This window comes from Panthera uncia, chromosome A2 (genome assembly GCF_023721935.1).
Source record: "Panthera uncia isolate 11264 chromosome A2, Puncia_PCG_1.0, whole genome shotgun sequence".
Classification (NCBI taxonomy): domain Eukaryota; kingdom Metazoa; phylum Chordata; class Mammalia; order Carnivora; family Felidae; genus Panthera; species Panthera uncia.
In genome coordinates this window covers 113,484,492-113,507,118 of record NC_064816.1, presented here as the reverse complement: position 1 = coordinate 113,507,118, position 22,627 = coordinate 113,484,492, and the positions used below count along the sequence as shown (strand labels likewise).

General features: G+C 45.2%; 1 protein-coding gene across 1 annotated transcript in view; it reads right to left on the bottom strand.

Annotated features, from left to right (window-relative positions):
• SNX10 (sorting nexin 10) overlaps window positions 1–17,089 on the bottom strand; it is a 73,562-nt gene extending 56,473 nt beyond the window's left edge. Inside the window, exon 1 of the mRNA XM_049641625.1 lies at window positions 16,918–17,089. The gene's annotated coding sequence lies outside the window, so the exon portion shown is untranslated. The remainder of the gene's footprint in view (window positions 1–16,917) is intronic.
• Between the last annotated feature and the right edge of the window lie 5,538 nt (window positions 17,090–22,627).

The window sequence follows — 22,627 nt, the reverse complement described above, 5'->3', positions numbered from 1 at the left end:
GTGTGCACGCGCGCGCACTCACTCTGTCAAAAATAAATAAACATTAAAAAAAATTAAAAAAAAAAAAAAAGAGGTTCTGTTCCCAAGTGTGCTACTACCTGGGAGTAGACTCAGTCCAAGCCAGTTTCCTCAGCAGAGGAAGGGATGAAAAACTACAATCCTGATCTCAAGGGCCCAGCACAAGCCCTAACATGACAGTTTTAAGAACTATGTGTAGCCTCTGCTCTGGATGAAGTAACCCACAGCCAGACTCACGCACGACCATTGGCATCTGGAGCTTCCTCAGAATCTAATTTTAAGCAACTCAAACTTCTTTATCACAACAGTCTTAAATCTCCAGTGACCCCTCCTGGCAACTATCATGAAGTCAACAGTGACCAAAGCTTCTGTCATTTGCTGCAGAAGCCAAGATCCTCTTTCCTTTCCTGCACACAGGACTGGGAAGCAGCCCTGCGTCCAGAGGGCACACCTGTGCACTCACCTACCAGGCAGTGAGAAGGCGGTGAAGGGCAAGGCCAGGCGCCCATACAAACACCGCCCAAATGCCAGCTGAAAGCCCCGGCAGAGGAAAGAGAACCTCCACGGCATGATTAAGGGAAAGGAAGAGCAAAGCACTCTCAGACGTTTCCCAACCCATCATGCTATCACCCAGAAACCCAGGAGACCTTGAGCCCAAACTGCCGAGTTACTAGAAGGCCTCCACCTTGGTAAACCAAAGGCTGCCATTTACAATCACAGCTTGGCCAGGGTGCCTGGGGGGCTCAGTCGGTTGAGTAACTAACTTCAGCTCAGGTCATGATCTCATGGTTCGTAGGTTCAAGCCCCATGTCGGGCTCTGTCCTGAATGCTTGCTTGGAGCCTGGAGCCTGCTTCAGATTCTGTGCCTCCTTCTCTCTCTGCTCCTCCCCTGCTTGTGCTCTGTCTCACTCCGTCTCTCAAAAATAAACAAATGTAAAAAAATAAAAAATGAAAAAAAAACAAACAAAAAACCAATCACAGCTTGGCCCCGTCACCGACATTACCATGTACCCATAAGCTGTGAATACATATGCTTTTGTCTCTTGTTTGTGATCTGTCCCCACAAGAGTAGGGCAGGCATCGCATCTGTTCTATCACTAATGTATACCTGCTGCTTGGCACAGTATCAGCCACAATGTCGGTACTCGATGACTATGGAACGGATGAGTGAATGAACAAATGGATAAATGATATCCTAGTCACAACAGTCCTCTGAGGCGGGGCAAGTATTACGGTCTCTGTTTCTCAGATAAGAAGAGACACCTAATGGAGGTGATGACTTATCCAAGGACAGGCAGGCCTGGGCATTTCCTCACATGATCATAATAAATCCACTCATTAGCCCCTACCTGTCCCTTTGCACAAGTTCACTCACTTATCAGATAATGTAGTAGAGAAGAGGCCTTGGAAGACTGACACTCCAGCTTGTAAATTCTTAGGAGACAAAAGCAGGAGTGAGAGGAGGGGCAGAAGGATGAGATAAGCCAAGAGCACAGAGTTGGGGGGGTGAGGGGGGATGGGGAGGAAGGCCAGGCGGGAATCCCGTATTTCAGGGACAGCTCCCTGAGAGGCCCTGGGCATCCCCGAGTCAGCAAGAGGAATCTGAGCAGCTATGAGGAAAGAGGGATTTCCAAAAGGCAGAGGTTGAACACACAGGACACAAGGACTAGGCAGTCGGGTCTGGAAAATCCAGATTCCCATTTCTGCTTACAATGCTGCACCTCAGGATCATTCTCTCCAAGAACTCTGAAGGTTCTGGTGGCTCATCTGTGCAAGAACCAGCCCTACATGTTGAGAAGACACAGACCCCAAATGGCCAGAAGAGAGCTGGCTTCTCAAAGGCAACAGGGATAGGCCCACACTCACCACCGGGCCCAGCCATCAGCCTGTGGGGACTTGCTGAAGCCACACAGCTCAGGTCTCTGCTCCTTTGTCTGTGGGGACACAGAAGAGGCTGAAAACTGGCTTTGAAGAAGCAGGTGACTCTGAGCATCTACACACATGACAGCCAGCTACAGATCCCACAGTGTTCTCTAGAGACACGGAATCCTGGTGATCCAGTACTGACAAGACACCAGGTGGTGGCCCCGAATCCAAATCCTGCAGGGTGGCCCTGGTAGCAGAGAGGAGAATGAAGAGTGACCATCTTGGTTAGAGGTCAGGCTGCTCAGAGTGAAGGGATGGAGTAGAGGTGAGTGGGAAGAAGACTCTGGAGTCAGGGCTCAAAAACCACACCTGCCTCCCCTCTTAGAGAAACCTGATCAGCACCCTCGCTGAACTCATTGTCATCCTACCTGCTGAAACCTCTAGGGCACTAAGTGGATGTCCTTCCATCCAACTTCCAAGGCCACCATCATCTGGCTCCATGGTCTGAAACAGTCTTGGTTTCTGCTCCTTCTTCCCACCGGCGATCCCACCATTCAACTGAGAGCCTTCCTCTCCCCAGCAGTGGGCTCGGTGTCCCCAGATGCTCCATCACGTCTCTCTGCCTATCTCTGCCCTACCCATCCGTTAGGGCAAAATATCAAAAGCGTACACCTCCACAGCCCTTAGAATGGCCAGAAACTACTCCGAGCACTCGACACACGTTAACTTATTGACTTTGCACAACAGCCTTTCGAAGAGGCGTTATTAAGTATCCCCACTTTACAGATGAGAAAACTGAGGCACAGAGAGATTGACTTTCTCCAGGCCCCATAAATAAGAAGAGGCAGAGCCAATATTCAAACCCACAATCCGCACCAGAGTCCCTCCTCCCAATCAGCAAGCCACACTGCCTCTCACGGCACAACTCACCTGCACCTCTTCCTCGAGCCTTCCCTGGCTCCTTCGTGGACAGCTCCTTGCAAATCTTCATGCCACTTTCCATGTTTGCTTGGCATGGTAATTGACTAGATTCTTGTCTTCTCTTCCCTCCTAAACTCGAAAGCCCGTGAGAGCAAAGCTTCGGGGCTATTTCTACATCATCTTTGCACGCATTTCCTATAGCTGCTATAACAAACTGCCATCAATTTCGTGGCTTAAAACAACACAAACTTATTATTGTACAGCTCTATAGATCGGAAATCCAACACTGATCTCTCTTGGCTAAAATCAAGGCATCTACAGGGCTGGAGGCTTTAAGGGAGAGACTGCTCCCTTGCCTTTCCAGCTTCTAGAGGCCGCCAGGATTCCTGGGCTCCTGGCCCTCTTCTCCATCTTCAAAGCCAGCAACATATCATCTCTCTGACTCTTGTTCTGGGGGCGCATCTCCCCCTGACCATGGCCAAGAAAGTTCTCTACCTGTAGGGATCCATGTGATTCGACTGGGCCTATGTAGAAAACCCAGGATAATCTCATCTCCAGGGCCTTAATTTAATCACATCCACCCTTGAATACAAGGAAACATTCACAGCTTGTGGGGATGAGAACATGGACCTTTTGGGGGGCCATTATTCTACCACAAGCTTTGTATATACACTTCGAACACAGTGTTCCCCTGACTAGTGGAGAACCGAATCCCCATCAGAAATCAGCTGCACCAGCCCCTGAATGTTTGATCAGATGGTCCTTCCACTGGCCTCTGACTGTGGTGTACATTAGTCTCGTGTCCCCAAAGTGGCCAACAGCTCTTTGAAGAGTGTCCTCCCTTTTCATAGCCCCAAACTCTGATAGTGGTGAACACATAAAGACGTTTAATAACCTGGGGATCAAACACAATGCTGAATCTATACGTAGGTTCAATCCCTACCTCAACGACAGTTTTATGTTCTATTTTTTGTTTCATATTTATTAATTTTTAAAACATAACTTATTTCAAAATATAAAATACACGAAAGAGTATAGAATAAAAACTCTCCCTCTTTTCCCTACCTCTTCACCATTTTTAATATAACTTCCAGAGATATTTTATGCATATGTGAGTACATACACATATGATCCCCGCCCCCCCGCTTCCTTTTCTGTAAATCGTAGACTCACATATGGTCCTTCCTACACTTCACTCTGTACTTAACAATACACACTGCTCCACAGATATTCATAGACCATTCTTGTTCTCTTTTTGTGGCTGTGTACTACTCCACTGTGCAAATGTCTCCTAATTCATGTTCACCAGCTTGCACGGATAGGCACTCTTGCTGTTAGAAACAGTGAATCCCGTGAATTTATCTGAAGGATAAATTTCTGCACATGGAATTTCTGAGTCAAGCAAGACCATGTGAATTTTCCACTCTGACAAATACCAGCAAGACAGCCTCTATAGGAAACTAATACACATTCTTCAAGCGAGTATGTGAGTTCTGTTTTCCCACAGCCTCCCTAACATGGATGGTTTTCAAAATGTTTTTCTCTTTGTGAATCCCAGACAGGTGAAATGTTGTAAATTTCAGTGCAATTTAATTAGAATTTAAAAAATTATTTGTGAGGTCAGCATTTTTATGTGATTAGGAGCCACTAAGTTATTTTCTATGAATTGTTTGCTCATATCCTTTGACCATTTTCCTATAGTATTCTTGTTCTTTTCCTTATTGATTTGTAGGAGTTCTCTATGTATTAGGAAAATTAATCCTTAATACATAACATGAAATACAAATATATTTTTCTGGTTTGTAAACTTTTTTTTTTTTTTTTTTTTTTTTTTGCTTATGGGGTTTTGCTATGCTAATTGTTTTTAGGTAATGAATTTTATCAGTCATTTCCTTTATGGCTTTTAAGTTTTGCCCCATATTTACAAAGCCTACTCCTAAGTGTAAAGTTATAAAAATATTCTCCTTTAAATTATTCCAGAAACCAATCATCTGTAAGCAGTGAAAAGTTACCTTCTATGTCATAAATTATATCGGGGCCATAAGTGCTATTGGCCATAATGTACACAAACAGAGTTTAAGTTATTTGGGTTTTTTGTTTGTTTGGTTTTTTTTTAAGAGAGAGAGAGAGAGAAAGAGAAAGCAAGAGAGCATGAGCAAGGGAGAGGGGGAGAGGGAGAGGAGGAGGGAGGGAGGGGGAGAGAGAGAGAGAGATTGAGAGAGACAGAGAGAGAGAGAGAGAGAGAGAGAGAATATCCCAAGCAGGCATCAAGCAGGCTTGATCCCATGATCCTGGGATAGTGACCTGATGAGCCAAAATCAAGTCAAATGTTCAACCAACTGAGCCACCAGGTGCCCCCAGAATTTAAGCTTTTGAAAGTTAACTTTTATTTTCTGATGTTCTGACGTTTATAAAAGCACTGTCCCATGACAGTTGGTGAGGCAGGCAACTTATGTGTCTCATTTTACACAAGAGGATACCAATACCCAGAGAGGACAAATGGCCACTGAAAGCCACACTCTGTGGTGCAGACTCAAACTGAGGCTCCTAAATGCCAGAAGCTCTTCTCTCCTCTCCCTTCGACCGCCTCTCCTAACACAAGGACAACGTCCACGTGCATTGAATCTTAAAGGACCTCTCCAAAGTCATTTCTAAATAATTTCAAAAGAAAGTGAAAAGTAACTTTTCTATTCAAAAACAGTTAGGTATTGAAGTGGGTCACACAGCGATCCAATTAAACAGTGACTCATCCTCAAATGCCCAAGCCAATGTTCTCACCAGTTGACAGAATTCCATGTCCTATAGTGTGCCTATATAACCTCACACATTTAATTGAAAAATAAGGGACGTAAAAGTTCCCAGATCCCATGGCTTCTGAGTGGATCCTGAAGAACAGTGCTTCTCCATTTGGGGAAGGGGAGAAGGAGGTACATCCCAATCACAGAGGGCTCTTTTCAAATCGCACAGACCCGAGACTTCCCCATCACCAACCCCTCGACAGCCCACCCCAGAAGGTCACTGCCTGCTCCCTCAAGCGTACTGGTGACAATTTTTGAAAACCACTGTTTCAGAGGACAAAGTCTATATCTGCACAACCCCTGTAAAGCACAGCGCTCTGGTTCTCTGACCAACCCCTTGGCTCAACTTTGCACACTCATGGTGCCCAGTTGCCCTACAGGTCAATTCTGAAACTCCCACCTCAGTCCCTTTGCGCCTCTTGTTCCCTCTAAAGCCCCTCCCACCCCGACCTCCCCAGCTAACCCACCATGGAGGCTCCTTCCCATCCTGCAGCTCTTGGTTTCAATGCTACCTCCTCAGAGGAGCCTCCCCTGATCACCCACTAAAGCAAACTCCCCCCAGTAATGTTCTACCCTTTTATTTTCTCTTTAGAATTTATCACAATCTGTATTGTTTTATCTATTAATCTATTTTGTTGTTTATTATCTGTCCTCTCAAAGGTCCCACAAGGACAGGGACCTTGTCCAAATCATTCAGGCTTTATAACAGCACTTAGCAGAGTGCCTGGCATATAGTAAGTGCCCAATAAATATCGGGTCAATTAAATTTGACTGCATTACTCCCAACTAATTTTCTCCATGTCTGCACCACCATCAAGTTTCTAAGCGGCCTAACCACGTGGGCTAAGAGGAGGGGCATACAAACACTTCACCTGCCTCTCCTCCCAGCCCTCTCCCTTCTCACTCATGGTCGTTAATCATTCACCTTGGAAGAAAAGAAAGCTTTCAGCCAGCAACAGCCTAGAGGGGACTATCCGAGCCACCCAGGTCTTCCTCTGTCGTTTTCTATCTTTCCTCCTGACCTAACTCCACTGGACTGTAAAAGAGGAGAATGGGGAATAATGTTACAGTTATGCCACTGATAATCAGAAACTGTAATCAAAATAAAAAATAGCAGACTGCTAACCATGTGTCAGACACTGAAGAGCTTGTAAGATGAATTATCTCATCTAATCCCCAAGACGGCCAAGTATCATTACTCGCATTTTACAAATAAGGAAACCACGCCCAAGGTCGTGTAGCTAGTAAGTGAAGGAGCCAGGATCCAAAGCCAGGTAACCAGCCGCCTCCTTACTCACCACACGGGACCCACTATGTCCAGCATGGCACCTGCACTACCTCCTTAGAAATAAATGCTTAAAAGACAGCAACCGATACACTGGCTCATTAATGTCTCAAATGCTTTAGGAGGTGAGCTGGGGGCAGAGTCCTGTCTGTATATGAACCTGGGAAAGCCTGCAGCCAAACATCTAGATGTGACTTTCTCCTCAGAAAGAAAGAATACTGAGAGAGGTGTGCTGCATTCACATGACAGACCTCTTTAGTGTCACTGGCAATAAAGGACCCTCTAAGCATTACGGGGGACAAGGACAAGTCAATTCAATATGTAATCACTGAGCCTCTGCTGTCTGATTGTTACAGGTCTGGTCCTGGTGACGGGTATTTTTTTAAATGGTTAAGTAACACTTTCTCACTTCCACGGCCTAAAGATGCCCAGGCACAGATATGAGACACTCCGCTTGTAATGCAGAACTCACTGTGTGTCACTCTCCCCCTCAAAATAACACTGACAACAAGGCCACAGGAAGAATGGAGAGGCAGAGGCTTCACGGAGAAGACAGGGAGTGAGGAGGCCTCGATGCTCGCATCAGGACAAGCACAGAAAACGGGACCAGGTGATTAAGCAGCAGTACCACGTTCGGAGAGCCAGGAATCTGGCCCCCTAGGAGTGGAAGAGCTGTGTTGGCAGAATACTGCAAGGAGGTAAGTCTAGAAGGGCTCCAAAGGGCATCTAGGATGGGGAAGTCCCTGCATGATTAAGAGGAGGATTTGATGGGGCTCTGGGGTGGCTAAGTCGGTTGAGCTTTTGCTTTCACCTCAGGTCATGAGATCAAGCCCTGTGTCGGGCTCTATGCTGAGTGTACAGCCTGTTTAGGATTCTCTCTCTCTCTCCCTCTGCCTCTTGCTCTCTCTCTCTAAAATAAATTTAAAAAATTTTTTTAGATTATATATTTAAAAAAGAGGAGGAATTTGAACTTCGATCCTGCTGGAAGGCAGGGATGACTGAGTAAGTTGCCATGATATGATAGCAACAACTCATGCAAGGATGGGGTGGAGGATGGATTGACCGGGAGAGAAATTAAAGGCCATGAGCTTCATCAGGGGGCTGCTTGGATGCTCCAGCCAGCAGAAAACATCACGGACCCAAGGTGGGCTGGGGGGATGGAAAAGCACTAGAAAATAACAAGAAGCAGAACACAGAGGGTGTTGGGTGCAGTGAAACTACTCTGTAGGATTCTCTAATGGTGGACACGTGTCTGACTTGTGTCAAAACCCATAGAGTGTACAACACCGTGAGTGAACCTTAATGTCAAGTGTGGACTCTGGGTGATGATGGGGGAGGGGATGCAGACAGTATATAGAATCTCTCTGTGCTTTCCCTGAATTCTGCTGTGAACCTAAAACTGCTCTAAAAAAACACACAAAATCTATTTAAAAAATATATATATCATGAAAAAAACTTGGACAAGAGCATGATGGAGAAAAGGGAGTCAGTGATGACTCACCAATCAGGTGACCGGAAAAAAGACTGTGGTCACTGGCAGAATGAAGAAGTTGGAAAGGTGTGGGGGTGGGCGGAGGGCGCTGTTTTGAGAGCTAAGAGAGAAAGATGAGGTCGGGTGGGAATAAGCTGGGATGATGTAGGACATCCACACAAAACAATCTTGTTTTGGAGAACAGGTTGGCAATGAGATAAGAAAAGGGTACAGGGATGCAAATTAGAGACAGAAGTGAGCACTAAATGTTCCTCTTTAGTACCAGTGATAAATTCTCTTTCAAAAGGAAAAGCATTACAACACACTGGAAATGACAATCTTTCCGCGAGCTCGCAGCCTCTGTTGCAAAGAACTGCAACTAGGGAGGCAATTTCAGTTACTTGTGAGAAGAGCAACACAAGGAACTGTGACCTACTGGTCAAGTTCAAATCTGTCCAAAGTGACATCTGTCCAGATAGGAAGAACTCGCAAGTTAAAATGAGGGACAAGCAAGAAGGGAGATTTCATGTTTGAGCAAGATTTCACTTCTGACTTCCCCTAAGAGGAGTAGGAAGGACACAGTGAATGGGAAAACAGTGGAGCTGTTCAATGCCAAGCAGCCTGACTGTGAATTCTCATTCTGCCCTTTGCCAGGAGAAAGTAACCTTTCTGTGCCTCAGTTTCCTCATCTGTAAAAACAGGACACCTGCCTACTTCGTGGATCTGCTGCAAAGACTGAAGGAACAAACATGGAGGCAGATGCCAAGGATTTGCTGTGTCAGCCGCTGTCCCTGTTCATTACGGTCCTAGACTTCTCCAAGACCCCTGAGGAAAAATGCTGAAGTCTCCCTCAATATCACAGAGCACCTGTGCCTTTAAAAAATGTTCTTTAGGGGCGCCTGGGTGGCTCAGTCAGTTGAGCGTCTGACTTTGGCTCGGGTCATGATCTCACGGTCTGTGAGTTCGAGCCCCACATGGGGCTCTGTGCTGACAGCTCGGGGCCTGGAACCTGCTTCGGATTCTGTGTCTCCCTCTCTCTCTGCCCCTCCCCCATTCACGCTCCATCTCTCTCTCAAAAATAAATAAACATTTAAAAAAAAAAAAAAAAATGTTCTTTAAAAAAAATGTTCTTTTCAAGTATCTGTTTTGTCAGATGAAACAGTAATATTTACAGAAGCAGAAAATCTTAGATCTTTACGGCTCTGAAACTCAGCCCACGTGTGTGAAATGCATACCTGGGCCATTGCCTGCAGTAAATCATTTACCCGGGGATGTCCAATGCCCAACTTTGATCCAAGAAGGTGAAGATAAGCCACATAGAAAGTCCTTTTCAAGTGGGTAAAATACCAAAGTTATTATTCCTTAAATTACTTGCCAAAGCACTGACTGTAATCCAAGGGCATTTTGACATGTGTTTGTTCACCGACTCGGTTTAGCAAAGTTCTCAAAACAGAGGTCAGTTTTTCAAGGTTTCTCAACTGTCAGGAAAATGAGCTGACTAGGAAAAAACCAGCATCTAGTCTGCACCTCCTTGTAAATCACTGCATTGATTTCCTGGCATAGGAGCTTTCATGCGTGTTTGAGCGGGAGCCCAGATTCTCAGGGTCTGATCATCCATAGATAGCTGACAAAAAGTCTCTGTGTCTCCTGCTGAGATACCAGAACCCAGAGCTATGGTAACACCATCCCCCAACCCAGCTGGTGACCCCGGAATGCTGTGAGGACGACTGCTTTCTCCCCTTTTCCCCCTTCTCCCCAGCTCTTCCAAATGCCACTCTACAATAAGGAGAGCTGCTATGTCAATAAGAAAGGGGAAGAGGGGTGCCTGGGTGGCTCAGTTGGTTAAGCATCTGACTTTGGCTCAGGTTATGATCTTGCGGTTCATAGGTTCAAGCCGCAAATAGGGCTCTGTGCTGACAGTTCAGAGCCTGGAGCCTGCTTCAGAGTCTGTATCTCCCTCTCTCTCTGCCCCTCTCCAGCTCATGCTCTGTCTCTGTCTCTCAAACATTAAAAAAAAAAAAAAACTTTTAATTAAAAAAAAAGGGGGGAAGAAAATTATCACCTAATAGAAAATTCTCTTCTTTACGTGTTTATATTTCTAATTTCTAAGAAGCACAGGTCTCCAATATACAAAGCCCCTTGTTGTGCTCTGCACTTTGAACTGTTTGGGTTTATAAGTCTGAGGAAAGAACTGGGAAGAATCCAGAGTCATGGAGGGAAAAGACTGGAGCTCAGAGGAAAATGAGGAGGGAGGGAGGGAAGGACTAAGAGGCAGAGGGAAGGACACACAAGATGGCAGGTCAGGGGCCCCACCAGCTGACTTCCCACTAACCTAGTTAAGTCCACTGACCCAGCAAAGCACATGGTGGCAGACTGCTCTATCAGCATGTCAGGGCTGACACCAAGGTAAAACAGAGAGAGCAGGTGAGCCTTTCTCCCACTTGCACCCCAGGGAATTAGCAGAAAACCTGGGAAAACTGTGGAATTCCCTGGACTATGGCTGGTGGGTTCTCCCCGAGGTTTATTAGTTCTCTAAGGAACAGGAGGCCCCCAGGTGCCACCTGGGTTAGAAGAGAATGTGCCTTTCTTCCCCACACTAATTAAACAGCCTGATTTTACTACATAACATCTAATCACCACAGGAATGCACCAAAAGGCAAAGAATGGACATCCACCCCGACTTTGCTCGCACTCCACAGGTCTTACATGGCCCCCAAGTTCTAACAGGAAAAGGCGGTAAACTGGGAGGGAAAGCAACAAGCCTTAGTGAACAATGCGGGCGTGCCTCCCCAGATGCACCCCACTTCTTTGAAACCAGTCCCCAAAAAGGTCAAGCTCGTATAGTGTGACCCCAGCCCGACCCTCCCCCACCCACCCCACATTCATGGCCCTGCCATGAGTCTCAGCCATCTGCAGGGACAATCCAGTCCACACCATGGGGCTGGCAGATCCAGGAGACCACACGTTTCAATGTATGTTCTTAAAAAGATTACTCTGGCTGATTTAGGAAACTGGATCCGAGGGGAGCCGAGTGGAACGAGAGGTGTGATCAGGCCCTGATATGAATGTGTGTGGCAGCAGCCTGAGCTAAGGGGGGGGGAGCTAGGGTAAGGGGGGGAGCATAGACAGATGGGAAAATGAACTGAGACCTTGAGCCGGCTGGGAGGTAGGGTGGAGAAATGGCTCCCGGTGCTAGCCTGGACACACGAATGGACAGCAGTAATGATTTCTTCAGATGGGCAAGGGAGGAGGACGGGTTGGGTGAGAGTGGGGAGCAGAGGAAGAATCACCAAGAAGTTAAAGAATCTCCAGTTTCTGGGCCGGCATCTGGACAGACACCTCTGCGGACCTGTACTGCATTTTGCATTCACAATGCTGCGTTCTTTTTCCTAAAGAGGACCCCACACCGCTTGAGTGTCAGGCCCGCAAAACTGGGGAGGGGAGGGTCAATAATGTTGGGCAAGTTCACTTAAAATGTCCCTGACACATCCAAGGAGTCAGATTTGATGTTAACTACATAATCCTGGGGCTCAGGAGAGAGCCAGCCATCTGCATCAAGGAATTAATGGTTCAAAGTCTCAGAAACAAATTAAACCAGCTTGTCCAGTGTTTGTCATTGCATCTGGATCACGTGGGAATCAAAACACAGAATCCCAGGTCTCATCCCAGACCTACTGCATGAGAATATTTCAAAGTAAGGCCCAGAAATCTGCTTTAACAAATTTCCCAGAGAATTCTAATGCACAAAAACATTTGAAAACCACAGATATACGGAGAGAGTGTGGAGAAATAAAAGAGGATCAGGGGGCACCTGGGTGGCTCAGTCACCTAGGCGTCCGACTTTGGCTCAGGTCATGATCTCACAGTCCGTGAGTTCGAGCCCTGAGTCAGGCTCTGTGCTGCCAGCTCAGAGCCTGGAGCCTGCTTCTGATTCTGTGTGTCCCTCTCTCTGGTCCTCCCCTGCTCATGCTCTGTCTCTGTCTCAAAAATAAAAACATTAAAAAAAATTTATAAAATAAATAAATAAATAAATAAATAATAAAAGAGGATCAGGACAGGCCAAGGAGCCACCAAATGGAGGGGTCAGTGGGAGAGTGGAAGAACAGGGAAGGCAACAAATCAGTTATCTGATTATTAACAAAGTTAAACATTTGTGTGTGTGTGTGTGTGTGTGTGTGTGTGTGTGTGTGAATTACCTGTTAATAGCCTTTACCTGTATTTTTATTGGATTATTTTCTTTTCTCTATTGACTTTGAAAACTCCATGCCTTTTTAGATATTGCAACTATTTGCTTTGCTAATCTGTCATCTGCCTTTCAACTTTGTTTACGACATCTTTTTTCTTATATTAGTATAATGTTTCATAAAGTTAAATCAGTATTTTCCTTTATGCCTTCTGAGTATTAAAGTTGGCAAGGTCTTTCCTACTCCAAAGTTATTTTTGAAAACCATCACATGTATGTATATTTTAATATCTATAATTTGTTTCTGACTTATAATCTTTACTCTAAATGGAATGTGCTTTTATGAATGGTATGAGGCAACCATCTCAACAGACTTAACTGTAGTTGATTTTATGTTACTTTCAATTCCTGTCTTCACAATGGAACCATTTCTGGACTCCCCATCCCTGGTCCATGATATATTTTGAAATCTGGCTGGACGGTACATTTCAAAATGTATTACCTATTAGGACAAATCTATTCTTCCAGGTAAACTTTATCAATTTGTAAAAATGAAGCAAAGTTAAAGGACTGGCCTAAACTAATAAAGATCTCATGACCTTTCAGTCTTGCTTAGTCACTGGAGCATCAGCCTTTGGCCAGGAGGTGGCCTGACTTCCTAGTGACTCACACACTACACAGAATTCTCAGACATCATGGAATTTAGATCAAATTTACACACGTCTCAGCAAAACATTTTCTAACACTACAATTCTACCAAGAGGCCTCAATGGTCTCCTTGCGACTCAATCGGTGCATGTTATGACTCTTTCCTCACCTTCTCCCCCATTTTTATACTCCTGCTCATACCTTTCGGAGTTGTTGACGCCCATCCTGAATCACAGTAAAGGGGTTCAGTTTACAACATGATATGCCAAAAGATGCTGTATTTTGATAGGCACTTCCAGGAAGCTTTGCGGGCCCCACACACTGTGGCAGCCTATCAGGTGAGGAGTGAGTCTTTTGACATCTCATAATTTATTCACCTGGCACCACTTATTCCAAAGGGAAACATGGGAGTGCGATGGAAAGAAGACAAGACCAGGAAACCCGAGTTTTGGTCCCCTTTCTACTCCTAATTAGCTGTGTCGTTCAGATTAAGTTATTCTGCCTTTCCACTGGGTCTCCATTGCCCCATTTGTAAAATGAGATGTCAGGAATAGAACAGTCATTTCTAACCTTTCTTTCCACCACGGGTGACCCTTTAAGAATCGGAAGTAAGCTGTGGATTCTCTCCTCCAGAATAATGCACTTTTGCACATGAGTATAAAATCAGACATTTTCAGGGGGTTCACAGATCCCCAAAAGCCTATCTCTGTATTCCTAGGATCAAGATCTCTGAGACCTACCACACACTGTTAAAAATACCAGAGAATACCATAAACGTATATAGCATCACAAAACCTTATGCAAAGTTGAATCTTTGCAGAACTAAAAGCATCTCCTCTGCAGATAACTGGGAGGAGGAAGTAGTTACTTAGGGAAGAATAAATGAAAGTGCCAATAAGACTTGCCTTTGATTGAGGCCTGGCTCAGCCCTTCACATACATTCACGGAGGACTGGGTGAGAGCACCCATTCCAGAGCCAGGCTGCCCAGGTCAAATGTTGTCTCCATCATTTACTAGTTGTCTGCCCTGGGCTCTGAACCACAGTTTCTCCATCTATAACCAAAAAAAAAGAAGGATGTGGGGCACCTGGGTGGTGCAGTTGGTTAAGCGACCGACTGACTCTTGGTTTTAGCTCAGGCCATGATCTCGTGGTTTCGGAGTTGGAGCCCCACATTGGGCCCCACATAGGCCTGATGGTGTGAAGCCTGCTTGGGATTCTGTCTCTCCTTCTCTCTGCCCCTCCTCTGCTTGTGTTCTATCTCTCTCTCTTAAATAAAACTTAAAAAAAAAAAAAAAAAAAAGAAGTGTGAGGGGGTAGAAAGGACTATTAATATATACATAGACTATTTGAAAAAGGGGCTGGCCTACAGGAAGCCCAAAATTATTATTAGCTATTATAGAAAGGTGGGATACATTTGCTGAGTGGTTAAAATTGTGAGCTGTGAAGTTTAGGGAAGTCTTAAATACCTTGATGCCTTAGTTTCCCCAGAGGTATCTGTGCTGCCGAAGCGAGGACAGTTTCCCCAGAGGTAAATAGGATCAGATTCGTAAATTTGTTGTGAGGATTAAGGAGACTGTCACATAACAACTCTCTCACAATGCCTAGCACATAGTAAGTGCTCAAGAAATGTCAGCTGTTGTTATTTACAATTCTGGGACGCAAGGATTACCATTGTTTTTTTTGTTTTAATTTCTGAATAAAGGATAAGTCAGACAGGTTAAGTGCCCCCCACTGACAGTACCTCAGCTAGCAAATGACTGTGCCAAGACTTCAACGTGGGTGAGCCTGAGACCATAACCTGTAACCACTACCCCGTACTATCTTTTATTTGAACAGGGCTAAGAGAGCATAAATGCTGATTCATAGTTACTGCGTTAACCAAGAGAAAGAAAGAGGTAGGTGCTAACAGTCTAAAATTTGGGATATTCTCCATGGAAGTCAGCCCTGACTTGGCAAAAAGCTCTTCTTTGCCACTCTTAGAAATGAAAGACCACAGACGCTGGACTCTCATCTCAACCAGTTCTAAGCCTTTTGCAAACTTGGTTGTTAAACCACAGCAGTGACACCAAAAGAGGAAAAAAAAAAAAAAAAAGAGGCCATTTCACAAACTAGTTTAACTAACAAAGTGAACCCTTTAAAATGAAAGCAGAGACCCTAAGGCTGAAAGAAGATACTTAAGAGTGCTCCAAAGCCACGGAAAACTGCGTCTAGGACACAATCGTCAGCCGTTAATGAATACATTTTTATTTAGAAAAGAATGACAATTCAGATCTATTTTTTGGATACCATGCTCCAGGAGGCCTTCCCCTAAAGTAAAATAAGAGGAAGTTCTCACCACAGCCGAGTGGTGGGGAGAGAAGTGGAGTGCCAGTCAAGAGACCCCTGGTGTGGAGCACTGTCACCTGAGCACGCCCCCACTCTCTGAACACCAATTTGCTCACCACTGAACCGGGTAACTGGTAAGGTGGGAACTGAGAATGAAATACTCCGGCAGAAGAAAACAGGACGCTGAGTTAAATACAAGCCAGTGCTTGTAATCACGTTTTTCACATCTTCCCCTATTTACTTCTAAATGTATTTTATTTTTGTACCTTTATCCAAAACACCCCCAGTAATCAACCTGAAATCTACCATTCCTTAGAATAAAAATGGCCTTAGGAACAGCCATCCCTGGAAGTGATGGCAGAAATGGCAGGAGTGCTCACCTCACGTGCCTGGTACCTCCCGGACACGGATGGAGGAGCCGGTGGGTTCTCACTGGCTCTCTCCCCGCCGTCCACCTTACATCGCGGCCCAGCTCACCCGCCCCCCCCCCAACCCAGGGTGGGGGTGGGGGGGAAGGACAGGGAGTTCTGCATTCCAAGCCCGCCCCTGCCCCCCTCCACGTCCCCCAAGGGTCAGAGTCAGAAGCCCACTGGAATCTAGGCCTGTTTCCGCTTCCATCCGGCTGAAGGACTCCCCTCCCCGGGCCTTAGTTTCCCCGTCCTTAAAATGAAAGGTTTGAAGGAGATCACGTGAAAGCCTCGTTCCTGCTCTAAATTTCTAATTCCATCATTCTTACAAGAAAACGTTTCCTGCAGAAATAGACGCCTTTCCTTTCAAGCAGGGCACGTTGCCCTGCGTCCCCGTGACCATTCCCCTCGATAATCTCACAGAAGTATGATGCATCAGAACTGAAAAACAGGCTGTTGCTTTCCGGTGGTACCAAACCCGGTCACCAGTCAACGTGGATTTTCTCTCGGGCCTCTTCCCTCAATCCCGCAATCCCACGAAAACCCCTGCCTACCCTTCCCAATTTCTAAACTCAAAACTACCGTTTCATGGGTTAAAAAAAAAAAAACAAAAACAAAAAAAACAAAAACACCCAAACCCGGCCTGGAGTAAGGTGCTACAGCACTTTTTTGGGCATCCAGGATTCCATCTCCGCCCCACCCTCTCGCCGGGGTATCTCTTTAGCCATATACCCCTGTATCGATACGTAATACGCTCCATGCCCTCCCCTGGCAAAGAAGCCGACCATTTCTTCCTCCCCTGCACATCCCGGCTGGAAAGGTGGCAGCTCCCCGCTCCAATCCCGGGAGACCCAAGCTCTTCCCGGCCCGCAGGGAACGGCACCTGGGCGCATGGGCCCCTCAGGAAAAGAAAAGGGTGGCCGGCTCGCCCACGGCCGCGATCCCCACCCCGGCGGCGCGAGGAGGCCTCCCCCGCAGGGCTCCTGTCACTTACGGATGGTTCCTCCGGGCAGGGCCAAGCCGGCGGGCTGGCTGGCAGGCGACGGAGTTTGCTGACTCAAAGGCACAGCGGCGGCGGCGGCGAGCGCCCAGGAGCGCACCCGAGCGCAGCCCCGCGCGCCCCGCGCACGTAGCGGCCCGCGCCCGCGCTCGGCTCCCGCAGACCTCGTGGGGCCGCCGGGCCTCCAGCTTCCGCCGCCCCGGGGCGCCACCGCACCGCCCAGCCCAGGTGCACCCCGGCGCCGTCCGGGAGCCCCGCCCTCCCGCCCGCGGAAGATGAGACGCACCCTCGGCCCGCTGGGCTGCAGCGAACGGTGCCGCCGCCCGGGTGCGCCGCCGCGCCCCGGAGCCCGCGTTCTCTTTCCCGAGTCCGCCAAACCCGGCTGGGGAGGCAATACCCGCGCTTGCCGGGGCTCTAAAGCTGAAGGTGTGCAAGCGGCATCCTTTGGAATCACCACCTGAAAGCCACCTGGAGTTTGCCAATCCTGCCCCCTTAGTGATGGAAGGATTGATGAATGGGGAGAGAGGGGATAGATATAGCGTGACCGACAAGAAAGGTAAACTGTTCATGGTAGAACCTAGGCGGTGGGCACATGGAGTGTTTGCTGTAAAATTCTTTCAACTTTGCTGTATGTTTGAAATTTTTCTGCCAAGGGACCTGAATCCTTTCCCAATGACACCTTGGGCTACGCCTGACCCACCTGTTTGCACGGAAAACCCCAGGGTTCGCTGAAGCACCTCCTAGATGACTACAGGCCAGAATAATAAACGTAGACTTATACTTCATTTTCCCAGCACGAAATTTCCCGTCAGAGGCAGCCAGCTGCAGATTATCATTCAGGGCCTTTCCAGGCCCACTTGAAAATGTGCCTGTCTTTGGGGCGTCTGGGTGGCTCAGTTGGCTAGGCGACCCACTTCGGCTGGGGTCATGATCTAGCAGTTTGTGAGTTTGAGCCCTGCGTTGGGCTCTGTGCTTACAGCTCAGAGCCTGGAGCCTGCTTGGGATTCTGTGTCTCCCTCTCTCTGCCCCTCCCCTGCTCACCCTCTGTGTCTCTCTGTCTCTCAATAATAAATAAACGTTAAAAAAAAAAAAAAAAAGGAAAAACTGTGCCTGTCTATCCTCCACACCTAAACTAACTTTGCATAACAAAACTTCCAAGTCTACAAGGTAGTGTCTTAACATCTTGGATCCTGAACTTAAAGCTCTGAATCTTAAAGCTACTGGTGTTAAAATTTAACAGAATCAAATTTTAAAGATCTTATTGGCTTTATTCAACTATTCATGAATCTGGCAGCATCCCATGTAGCAGACAGAAAGGAGCTCTGAGGAGCTGGACAATGTGAAAGATTTTATAGGCAGAAGGGAGCAGAACAAGTAATACTAGGAAAAAGCAGGTTGGTTGTGGCCAGGTTATTTTCCTGGAGGGTTTAGCAGGAGTATATCAGGCAGATTACCCAGTCTGTGCTGACCAGGTTATTCCTGACTGACTGGTTTAAGAGTCCATTTCTGGAAGATCCTGAAACTGTAATGAAGTCTTAGTTTGGTGAGGTGGGGCCCATTTTCAGCCTGTTGTCTTGTTTTTAATATTGCTATTTAATCTCTTAAAACTGCACCCAAGTCATAATACACAAGTGATGTAAACATGATCACTTTGGAAAATCAAATTAAAGTTTATTTTTCAAATCTTGTTCCTTTGCTCCACAAAGAAAGAATTGAATGGAAAACAAAATGCTGCATATGTCTAAGATCCCAAGAGATTCTGGAAAATTAAAATCTTTCTAAATTTATTATTGTCAAAGCACAACCTTATAACTGTAGACAGAGCAGCAAAAAAAAAAAAAAATTTTTTTGGAGAGTCTATAGGAGGTCATTTAAATATCTGTTAGGATTATGGCCCTAACAAAGAGGAAGACTATGGAAAGAATTCAGAATAGAATGATGCAATAATGAGGTATTTCAATGCACTCCATGGATGTAGCATCTGGGTGGTGTTACCAACTTAAGAATTATAATGTGTAGCCTGAATCTAGGGGACTAAGCTAGGTGATTGCCACCTTTTTAGGTTCTGACTTTTTGTTACAGCATCAATAGGCAGGTAAAAAAAACTAGGACTTTCTGGTGCTTAAAAAATCCTAGCCAGCTGAGAAAGTCACCATAAAATTGCTTTAAAAAAAATTTTTTTAATATACTTTAGAGAGAGAATGAGAGTGAGTGGGGGAGTGACACACAGAGAAGGAGAGAGAGAGAATCCCAAGCAGGCTCTGCGTTGTCAACGGGGAGCGTGACACGGGGCTCGAACCCACAGACTGTAAGGTCATGACCTGAGCTGAAGTCAAGATTCTGACGCTTAACCAACTGAACCATCCAGGTGCCCCCATAAAATTGCTGTTAAGAAGAAATTCTTTTAACCGTCCAATCTGGCCTCAATAGTTACGAGGGCCCGGTTAACTGAGTTTAAACCCTAGCTTTATTACCTCTCATTATGCGATCTTGGGAAAATAATTTAAACTTTCTGGGCCTCATTTTCCCATTTGAAAAAGGAGGATGGTAAGATTAGCACCAGCCACATATGGTTGTTGTGGGGGTTAAGTGAAATAACCCAGGTATGGGTGTCTGGTCGACCACATGACTCTTGATCTCGGAGTCATGGGTTTAATCCCCCACATTGGTTGTCGAGATTATTTTAAGAAAAAAAGTGAAATATTTAATCCAGGTAAATCTCTTGGAACTGTGCTGGATACACAGCAAGGGCTCAAGAAATTATATTTATTATTATAACATTATTATAGCTTTATTATAACTGTTACTATAATTTGATCCTCTAATCTCTTCCATCTCCAAGCTGCCCATAAGGAAGCCACCTCCAATATACTGCCTATAGCTCAAAAAAAGTCACTAAGAAGACACTGAGTCCTTCCTCTATTCCCTGGGAAAATTGCAAAACCCACAGACAGTACAAATGGAAATTGCCTGAACTCAGTGTTCAGAAATTATAATTAGCTGTTACTATACAGAACATTACATTAAAAACTCTTTACCTTTAAATTTACATTAATTGTCCTGTCTTCTTGAGAAGGACTGTGATGGTAGATATGATGTACAGAAGGTGGTTTTTGTCATGCATCAAACAATAAGGGCCATCAACAAAAAAAATTAAGCAAATTGCAAATAATTTGGATTTTGATTTCCGACCTTACAATCATAATCTTTTTTCAATAGTATGAAGACAAATTAACATGAGTAAAAAATAACCACTCCTGACCATCAATCTAACCTGTTTTTTCAAAATACCTCTCTTATGCATCCCTGCCAAACACTGACTAAAGAAAACTTTCGGGCCAGATTACCTATTTGTAAGACAAAAGGGCTTATTTAGACTTCTCATCCATTTACCCACCACTTCATCTTCCTGGACTACCTTTCTCTCAGGTAATGCCACAATCCTACCAACTTTGGCACTGGCTTTGACCTGCTCCCTTCCCTGATCCACAGAGATCCAAGTTCCATGCTTTTCACTGTGGTCAGATCTTGATGTCACTCACCTTCTCTGCTTTCCATTCTCTTATCCAGCTCCCCACTCTTTCAGAATCCTACAGCATCCTCTTTACGGTGGTCCAAGATAGTGGTTTTCAATTGTGTTTAGCAAGGGACCCTTTCTTAAAAATGAACCCCCTTTATAAACAGCAATAGATACTATTGCGTTGCTATACATTTATTTGAAGAATTCGACTTTGTAACATTGGCATATTATAAAGAACTCCCAGACCACTAGAAGCTACTTTGTTGAACACCAACATTTGAAATCAGGGGTTTGTGAATAATTGTTGGAATCTACTATCAGCATCAACATATAATTTATTTCTGTATTTGATGGCTCAATATTGGAAAAAAAAACCTAATCTACTTAGAGAGGTGTCTGTAAATAGTCACAGTTTGCAAACAATTTAAGATTTTCTTCAATATAAACCATTCAGAAGTTTGAAAGAGGAATAATGGAAATTTTCGTTTCAAAGATGAAGCATTAAGAATATATAACACATCCTCGTGCTTTATTGTAAATAGAAAATGCCAGTCGGGGGAGGGGGGGTGCCTGTCTGGTTCAGTCAGAAGAGCATGTGACTTTTGATCTCTGGGTTGTGAGTTTGAGTCCCACACTGGGTGTAGATTACTAAAAAAATAAATAAATAAACTTGAAAACAAGGAAAGAAAATGCAGAAGACCAATATTTAGAGTAGATGCTAACATGTATATAATGGGAATTATCGCCAGATGACAGGCTGTGTGCACATGTCTTTACATAACCGTATAAGAAAAAACCCTCCTGTGTTTCTCCTTTACTCGCCCATGACTACCACATCCGCAGCACTTCTGATACAAGATGTGTGTGGTTCCCAAGCCATTCTGCGACACCAGATGGGTGTCCTACAGTTCGATTCAGTTCTGACGCTATCTACCTGAAGTTAGTGTCAGATCCCACAGGTTAAGTCTTCAGGCCCACAAGCCTGCCTACACTTCAGATGCCACTTGCAAGGTCCCAGTTGTCACCTCTACGGATGGTTCCTGATTTATGACAGTTCAACTTAGGATTTTTCAACTTAACAACAGTGTGAAAGCCATATATCTTCAGTGGAAACTGTACTTCGAAGTTTGAATTTTGATCTTTTCCTGGGCTAGGCATATATGGTATGATCTTTTGGGATGCTGGTCCCTCTCCCCTTGCTAAAGGTTAGGAGGTGGAGTGGAAAGTTTCAAGCTTCTAACCATGGTTTGGTCTTTCTGGGGACCAGCTTCTATCTTGAAGCTATCCAGGAACCCACCCAGCGTTGCCTAATTAGAACAAAAGACATTCCAAAGGATCTTGGAAATTCCAAGGGATTTAGGAGCTCTGTGTCATGAACCAGGGTCAAAACCAAGTATTAGAACACAAGATCTCCCAATGTTCTTATCACTTAGGAAATTACAAGGATCTTAGGAGTCCTATCCCAGGAAACCGAAGCATACGTGTGTGTGTGTGTAATTTTTTTTGTATTATTTCACAACAACCAACAGAAGCACACACCAAGCAGAGGGGTGGGTACCTCGCCTAGTTCTCCACAAGACCCACCCATGGATGCATGCTGCAGTGATGTTCTGTCATTCTGCTCTTTCCAAATAGCCAATAGCTTCATTCCCTAAAAGGAAAGAAAGAACCAAAAAGAAAAAAAAAAAAAAGCTTTGCATTATTCAAAACTCCATTTTAAAAGCATTGGTTTTAGTGGCAGATTTTATTATTACAAACCAAAAATAATAAATGGGTTCATTAAAACTGACCAAAACCAAATAACAGAACTTAGCATTACTGAGCATATCTTGTACTTAAATCCAGTCCCAAGACATAGGATTTCTAGGCCTTTGATATAAATTGTAATACGGTATAATTAGCACCAACGGTCAACCAAAGAGCAAGAGAACAATGGAGAAGCCACCCTCTCGCATAGACGAGCCAGTAGAGGTTCCTGCTCTGCAAATGCTCTAGCCTTTTAGTTTATACACACGGTACTAGCTCTAGATTTTGGGTGCATTGCAGCCCACAGCCATGTGGAGGTGATAGAGGGCAGTGGTTATGGTTCCTGAGCCAAAAGCTCTGTTCTCTTCCCAAAGCTCTCACTTGGTAGCCACATGACCTGATAAATCACTTCATGTTTCCAAATCTCACTTTTCTTAT